The sequence below is a fragment of the Chenopodium quinoa genome, unplaced genomic scaffold (assembly GCF_001683475.1).
Source record: "Chenopodium quinoa cultivar QQ74 unplaced genomic scaffold, ASM168347v1, whole genome shotgun sequence".
NCBI classification, from domain to species: Eukaryota; Viridiplantae; Streptophyta; class Magnoliopsida; order Caryophyllales; family Amaranthaceae; genus Chenopodium; species Chenopodium quinoa.
In genome coordinates, this window is record NW_018745448.1 from 11,073 (window position 1) to 19,734 (window position 8,662).

Sequence of the window (8,662 nt, forward strand, 5' to 3'; positions counted from 1 at the left end):
TAATCGTCCTTCCTTTCTTGACCACGCGCTGTAAATTAAGCCAGTTTGCGTTTTAATTACTTAACTCGAATCAGTATGACTTTATGGCTTTTATTTTAAAAAAAGTATGCATATTTTTAGGGAGCAACAATGTACATGTGTTTAGGGAACTTAAGTATTATTATTTATTGGAGGATTAATATCCGACTTACCCCCCTAAAAAAAATGACGAAAAATAACGCGCGCACACAAGATTCCCTTAATCATGGTCAAGACATGTGTATTGGTGTGTGTATTGAGTGTAAGTGACATGCTTGGACTCTTGTGTAAGACCATGGGACTTAGTGCCTAAACTCGAATATTGATTCAATTAAGCATTATTGCCGGAAAAATTAACCGGATTAAACAAGAAACTGACTAATTAGACATTAGGTGATGACTCGACAAATAAACCGAACTGTCGGCCAAGCGACAGGACTGGCGTCACAATATGGTGGTTGGCGCCAGACTTTTTAGTAAATGCCTGGCGCTACACACCATACAGTGGCGCTACAGCCCAAATTTTGGCACCAATACTGGAGCCTCGGTCTGGGACTGTTTTCGATATTATTAGTCAACTGGGTATGCCTAAAGTCGTACTAGGTCAATTCTGATTAAAAGAAAAAAAAAAACTTTATTGACTCGAATTAATTAATTAATTAACTAATTAGGCAAAGTTCTTTAAGTCATTAATTATAATCTCAACACAAATCAACAAACGGTTAGGAGGAGCATAGGATATATATGCACAACAAATAATGCACAATTAGGCAAGTAAGCACAATATGATGCAATAAAGTTCGCAACCTAACCACGACTCTAGTTCTCTAAAGTTCGGGATATGGTTTAGTCAAACAGGGTCCATGGTTAATTGTCCAGATGCACCGCGTAGAAGCCTAACCGTGAAGGGTTAACGCGTGTGGATAGAACACCGCGAGTTTTTAGAAAAAACTCACTTCCATGGTTTGGTGCATTCAACCTTTCAGATGTACCCTTTGTTGTCAGGAGCGTTCAATCGGGTAGATAGAGCATCAATTCCCAGAGGGTTATGTCCATATGTAGAACACATATGGGTTTCAGAAAAGTGAGAAAAAATTCAATCAGGAAGTAGGATCGAGCAAACAATACGAAAAACCGGTCAAAATTACAATGCATATTTCTGGCTCGGTATTGGGGGAAATTGGCGCCAGCAAACAGAGACTGGCGCCAACTTTTAACTGTAGCGCCTGGCGCCAATATTGGCGTCTGGCGCTACGGCTAAATGTTTGGCGCCAAGCTCTGGCCCCTGACGCTACTTCCCACATGCCTCAGCAGCTTTCTGTGCTCAATAAAATCATCCAGTTTCGCGCGGTGTTATTTCAGTCCTAGTTGTGAAAGACGTTTCTCAAATTTCCTACGTGTAAAATCCTATGTTTTTTACTCATTACGGATGGTCTTTCCAATGAGAATTTTTTTATGCATATGACAATAATGTTAATCAAAATTACGCACATGAAATACTTAGAACTTTTCGAGTCTCATCCACTCATTCTAAATCATTGTCGAAACAAATTCAAGAATTAAGATAGAAATCCTCCCCAGTGGAGTCGCCAAAAACTGTAGGGAATAGTTTCAAGCCTTTAAAAATCCCACTAGCTTGAACCCCACTGTGATCATACACTAAAGTACGGTGGCGTCCAAAAGGGAAGAAGATAGAGCAAAAGAGTCGCCAACAAGTTTTTAAGGAACTTGTAAACCGTTCATAGGATGAAGGTTACACCCCTTTACGATCCAAGAGATCGTCAACTCCATAAGGTCATGAACCAAATAAGGGTTCGGGGATGATGGTACAAATCCAACCTAAAAGAGATTGAACCTGCCCTAATAATAGGCCTCTACTTTATTCTGATCGTATTCATGTGCGCTTTCTAACTAACATACAATCAATAGATTAACCCTAAACCTATTTAATCTATGTTGGTTGAATTTAATGCACAAATAAACTATTATTGGCGATCACTTGAAATTATAATCACAATTAACCTAACAAGATTATTAATTATCTTATCAAGCGTGGTTGCAAATACCAATTCCCTTTAACCTGCAATAAAGGTGATCAAACAATATCAAAATAAAATAATATGCATATCAAGCAACATAATCAATAATCAATAATAATCAATCATAATAATCATAAATATTAGGAAGAACATAGGAAGCATCATACTTAATCATACTTAATATTAAAGATACCCTAGACATGAAACTAGGAATCATCAAAAATAACAATCTAAGCATGATATCTACATCATGAAATCAATTAATCCATTAAAGTACTTACTTGGATGCCTCGTACCTTTTTCTAATAACAAAATACACACGTTAGTAACTTCAAGGAAAAATAATAATCAAAACAATTAAATTAAATAATTGAAAGAAAGATTTGGGACCAAACCCTCGGAAATTAAAACCTTTCACGTCTAGGGCGAAGGCAACTTCGAATATGGCTAGGTGTTTTTTGATCTTGTGAATGCGGAATTTTGTATGAAAAAGTAAAGTTTAGAACAGAATGCTAAAAGAATTAATGTTATTGAAAATTGATAAATGAAAGATGAAGATGAAGAATTGATGAAAACTTAAGAATAAAGAGAATTGGTGAATCATAAAGTGATTGTTGATTGTAGATGATGAATGAAAACAAAGTTTTGATACGATATTTATAGAGAAAATCATCCAAAAAAGATAATTTATCAAAACAGAGTCTGAAGACCACAAAACTAACATGGCGCCAGCCCTGGCTCATTGGCGCCAGAACCAGTGGCTAGCGCCAGGCGCCAATGGCTGGCGTCTGGCGCCAATCCTGATTCCAGGCGCCAAGGCCGGGGGTTGGACGCCAAATCAGCTTTCAACGTGTTTTCGAAAATCCGATAAATTTCCCGTACTGGAAGATAAAATAATATAATTTCAGCCGAAAATGCTATTTGATCTGATTAAAACTCTGAAGAATCCTAATTGAATTAAGAATGATAAAAACCTTCTAGAATGTTCTAGAAGACCAAAACCATTCCTAATTACATTAGGAATGATAAATCATATTAGGCCCTCCCCTAGATCATTGGGCCGTACTTAAAACTCAAATCGGGCCCAGTTTAGTAAATTGGCCATAACTTCCTCAATATTCATCGGATTTGGGCTTACAATATATCGTTGGAAAGGTCTTTGCAAACCCCATCCAACTACACCACTATTGGACCCATATCATGGACCAACCAAACTGGATTGGCTGTTTTCTTGAAATTAAGTTTTCAAAAACAGAGAGAAGAGAAAAGAAAAGAAATAAAACTTTCCGCAACACTAGACCTTTCCACACTTTCGTTTCATTCGATTATGATTCTACGTGAAAGGCACTCATCACTGGGTTTGGTTTTGGGGAGACACAAATGGGTGTCTACAATAAGTAACCCTAAACAATGAAAGAGATTAAAGAAAGAGTTGAGAAAGGGCCTTTGATATACTTTTTGAAAGGATACATCCACCGATATTGAACAGGTCCACATAACTTGCCCTCATATAGCAATTGAATTGGTAAATGCTCCATGGAGTTAAAGAAAGAAGGAGGGAAAACCTTCTCAAGCTTGCACAGGATCTCAGCTATTTTTTTTCCAATCTCCATGTCGCTAACTGTAATTGTGTAACAACATAAATCGTGAAAGAATTGGCTTATCTCTGTAATTGCCTTCCATATATGGATAGGGAGCAATTCTCTCAAAGCAGTGGGAAACAACCTCTCCATGAACACGTGAAAATCATGGCTTTTCATTCCATATAAATTACATGCTTGCAAATCAACGCATCTGCTCAAATTGGAAGCATAACCATCATAAAACCGCAGCTGTTTGACCCACTCACACAAAACCTTTCTCTGAGCCTTATCGAGAGCAAATGGAGCCTTTGGTATGAATTCTTTTCCTCTATCATCCTCTTGAAGATGTAGATGGGTCCGTTTACAGTATTTAGCAATGTCATTCCAAGCTGATGGTGTGTCACAAGATAGCTTTTTCACGTCCATTATAGTGTGAATCAACTGATCAAAAAAGTTCTTTACAACGTGCATGACATCTAAGTTGTGACGAACAAGCAGATGTTTCCAATATGGAAGGTCCCATAGAGTGCTTTGCTTAAACCACCCTTTTTTGGCATTCTTGAGACGTTTCAGTGCCTCGGGGCCATCCGTTGCCTTCATGAGGTTTTTCACACATTCCCATAGGTCCTCTCCTGACATGATGTGAGGTGGTGAACCTTTTTCGACTTTGTTTTTACAAAATGTAGTTTTACTATTTCGAAAAGGATGACTTGTCGGAAGGAATTGACGATGGCAATCAAACCAAGAAACCTTACCACCATGTTCAAGCCAAAATGCTTTGTTTTTTCTCCATGCAATATGGACAAGCCTTCTTACCGGCTGTGGTCCAACCAGATAACATACCATAAGCCGGGAAGTCACTAACGGTCCATAGGATGGCTGCTCGAAAATTGAAATTCTGCTTTCTCGAAATATCGTAAGTATTTTCCCCAACTTCCCACAACTGTTTCAACTCGTGTATGAGCGGTTGCATGTAAATATCCAAGTTGCCCTTAGGGTTTTTAGGACTAGGAGCGAGTAACGAAAGAAACATGAACTGTCTTTTCATACACATTGACGGAGGCAAGTTATAAGGGGTCAAAATGACAGGCCAACAAGAATATTGTACCCCAAACTGACCATGTGGAGCAAATCCATCCGTACATAGGCCAAGTCGAACATTACGAGGTTCAGAGGCAAACTTAGGAAAGCAACTATCAAGGTGTTTCCACGCTTCACTACCGCTTGGGTGTGCCATTGTGCCTTGAACTCGAGGATTTTTAGCATGCCATGTCATTTCCTCGAAAATGTTTTTAGTTGCAAAAAGCCTTTGCAACCTAGGTGTGATAGGGAAATAAAATAGAACATTCAAAGGCACTAAGCTACCTTTAGAAGTCTTCTTGTATCGGTCGCTGCCACACACCCTACATGTAGATAATTGAGCATCATCTTTCCAAAACAACATATATCCTTTCGGGCATGCATGAATCTTTTCATGGGGCAGGTTTAACCCCTTAACAATTTTCTTGACCTCATAGAATGTCTCGGCCATGTGGTTGTTGTTAGGAATCGCTTCATTAACCAAAGAAGCAAATCCATCAACACATCTATGCGGCAAATTATACTCGCACTTTAGGCTAGTGATTCAAGAAGCCATCTCTAACACATACAATGAACTCCCTTCGTATGACGGTTGTTCATAAGCCCTTAACAAATCAAAAAATTGCTTAGTTTGTGCATTAGGCTCCTCCTCTAATGAAACACTAGCCTCTTCGGAATGCCCTTGATCTTGAGACTAACCAAATGCATCCAAAACCATTTCACGATATTCATTTGAGTGCCTTTCACGAGTTCCTAGATACCCTTCCCCATGACACATCCACTCATGGTAATTAGGTAAAAAAAAAACCCTTGCGATACAAATGAAGTTTAACCAAATCCGCATCCCAAAGACGTTTGTATTTGCATTTAAAACATGGACACCTAACTTCATTCAGGTTGCTACTCTCAGGATGATCTTGACATCTTTAAGGAATTCATCTACCCCCTTCACGAACTCAGGATTAATAGAATTCTCAACCTTCCTTTCGTACATCCAGCTACATTCTTTTCGTTTCATGATTACAAGTTCTATACAACTAACACATATTCCATTAATCACATTAGTCACAAAGCACAATATATATTCATTATAGATCAAAGTGTTATGGAAATGAAAATGAGAAGAGAAATGATTTCCAAGGGTCCTTATCACTCCAACCTAACCCATCCTTGGATGTTCAATCTCACTAGTGAATGTATGCCAAGATTTCAATTCTATGAAAAATCCGGCAACATTTCCCTACAGTTCTCCAAGTACATGATATAGGCGATTCGAAACACCTATATATGTACCTAGAGAACATTGTAGAGAAATTACAAGCAAGGATCTTCCTTAGAATTAAAAAACAGGAATACATTCACCACCTAAGTGAGAATAAACGTACAAGGACAGTCCCAACCAGGGACTATTCAAGACATACTCCTAATGTGTGTGCCTTGAACGGGTATCTAGGCATATGATTATGCAAATGATTTATTTAAAAATATTAAAACTAAACTAACATACAAAATATTATACAAATATATCATGATTAAACTTAACATAAACAAACATATCATAAAACCATAACATTAATATAAAAAAATCAAACCAAACAAAACCAAACTAAACTAACATATCATAATATTAAATCTAGTAACATGCATTATATAAAATTAAACTTAAGTAAGAAACATTATATTAAACAAAACAAAGCTAAACTAGATTATAATGAACTAAAGTAATCTAACATACATCATATTAAACAAAACGAACAAAACCTAACTAAAGTTTCATTATATTAAACTAATCTAATATACTTTAGTAAAACTAAACAAAATTAAACCACATTATATCAAAATAAACTAAACTAAACTAACATACTTACAAAAAAGTAAACTAAACTAAACTAACATACTTACAAAAAAGTAAACTAAACTAAACTAACATACTTACAAAAAAAAAAGTAAACTAAACTAAACTAAAACACATTATATTAGAATAAACTTAAATAAACTAAGTTATGTTAAACAAAACCAAACCAAACTAACATACATACATTATATTAGGGTTTGTAATGTGACTAACCTTTAGATCTGCACTTCTTTTTGACAATTAAACCATCTAATTGTACAATCATACAAAATATTAAAAATAAATAAATAAATAATGGTTTATTATTAAACAAAAAAAAAGTGGGGGAAAGGACAACTTACCAGAAAGAGATGAAAACTGCCTTCCTAATCTGCTTCAGCCACGGCGAGGGAAGGGAGGAGGCTGGAGGCCGGAGGCCGGAGGCTGCGGTTGTGGTGGTCAGGGCTAAAAGTCAGATTTGAATGTAATTATAAAAAATACAAAAACAAAAAAAAATAGTTGTAAACTGACCTAGACGCGGCGCCGGCAACAACCAGCAGCATCAACGGAGGCTCGACGGAAAACAAGGCGCCCCTTCAACCGTCGTTGTCTTTCTCTTTCACCTTCTCGTCCTCTTTCTCTTTCTCCTTCCCGTCCTCTTTCTCTCTTACATTGTCGGCGGCGTTTGGGTCTTCGTCAGCGGCGGATGCGTGACGGACGGCGGCGGATGCGTGATAGACGGCGGCGGTGTGTGGTCCCCTTTTTCTCTTTCCCTCTCTCTTTCTCTTTCATCTATGCGTTTCAACGTTCTTTCCCCTTCTTTTTTTAGGTTAAATGAATTTGGGTATTTTTTTAAAAAATAACCTGTTATTTTCCGACGGAAATAATTTCTGTCGTAATTCCATATTCCGACGGAAATTTCCGTCGCAAAACTATTTTCGATGAAATATTCCGTCGAAAAAAGGAAATCACAATGGAAAATATTTCCGTCGGAATAATTACGACGGAAAATTAGTCGGAACAAGTGAAATTCGTCGATAAATTGCGACGAAATATATTCCGTCGAAATTTTTGAATTTTGCGACGGAAAATAATGTCCGTCGGAACTGATCCGTCGCTATTTAGCCTATTTCTAGTAGTGATATGCCTGAGGAAAGTCGACAGATGAGTTTGGTAGCTTTCTATGCTTGAAGAAATCTACCGGATGATACTTTCCATGCTTGAAAAAAGTCGACATATGAATTTGGCGGTTTTCTATGCTTGAAGAAATCCATCGGATAATACTTTCCATGCTTGAGGAAAGTCGATAGATGATTTTGGCAGGTTCTATGCTTACAGAAATTCACCGAATGACACTTTCCATGCTTGAGGAAAGATTTGTCTGATGATGAGATTACAAGTCTCTATGTATCGAGAACCTTGCGCCATGAAATGATGGTGGTTCTCTTGTCCCCGAACGTGGGCTGTAAATGGTTCTCTTGTCCCCGAACGTGGGATGTAAATGGTTTGTTTGTCCCCGAACGTGGGTTGTAGATGGTTTGCTTGTCCCCGAACGTGGGTTGTAGATAGTCCGCTTGTCCCCGGACGTGGGCTGTAGATGGTTTGCTTGTCTCCGAACGTGAGCTATAAATGGTCCGCTTGTCCCCGGACGTGGGTTGTAGATGGTCTGCTTGTCCCCGGACGTGGGCTGTATTTGAGACCTACAAATTAAAATTTGTCAAGGGACTCATATAGACTATGATTGACTTGACCAACTGACTTGACCAAGCTTGACTTGACATGACATGACATGTGTATAACTTGTGGTTGTGTGTGTATATGGTGTGTGTGTGCAAACACAAGCAACCAAAAATGCAAGAGCAAAAAATTTTCGTCATTTTGTCATGAGATGAGTGGAGGGTTTCGACTTTCTCCCGAAAAAGAAAGACGTGAAAGCTGAAATTTTATTTTCGAACTTCCCTTGATGAGAATATTTTGAAAAAGTTTTTGAACTTACTCAAAAGAAAAGAAATGAAAAAGGGGAAGAAGTTTTTAACTTCCTCGTTGAGCAAGACGAAATGAATAGCAGGGATTAAATTGCTTTTCTTGAAGATAATGTATGCATGATG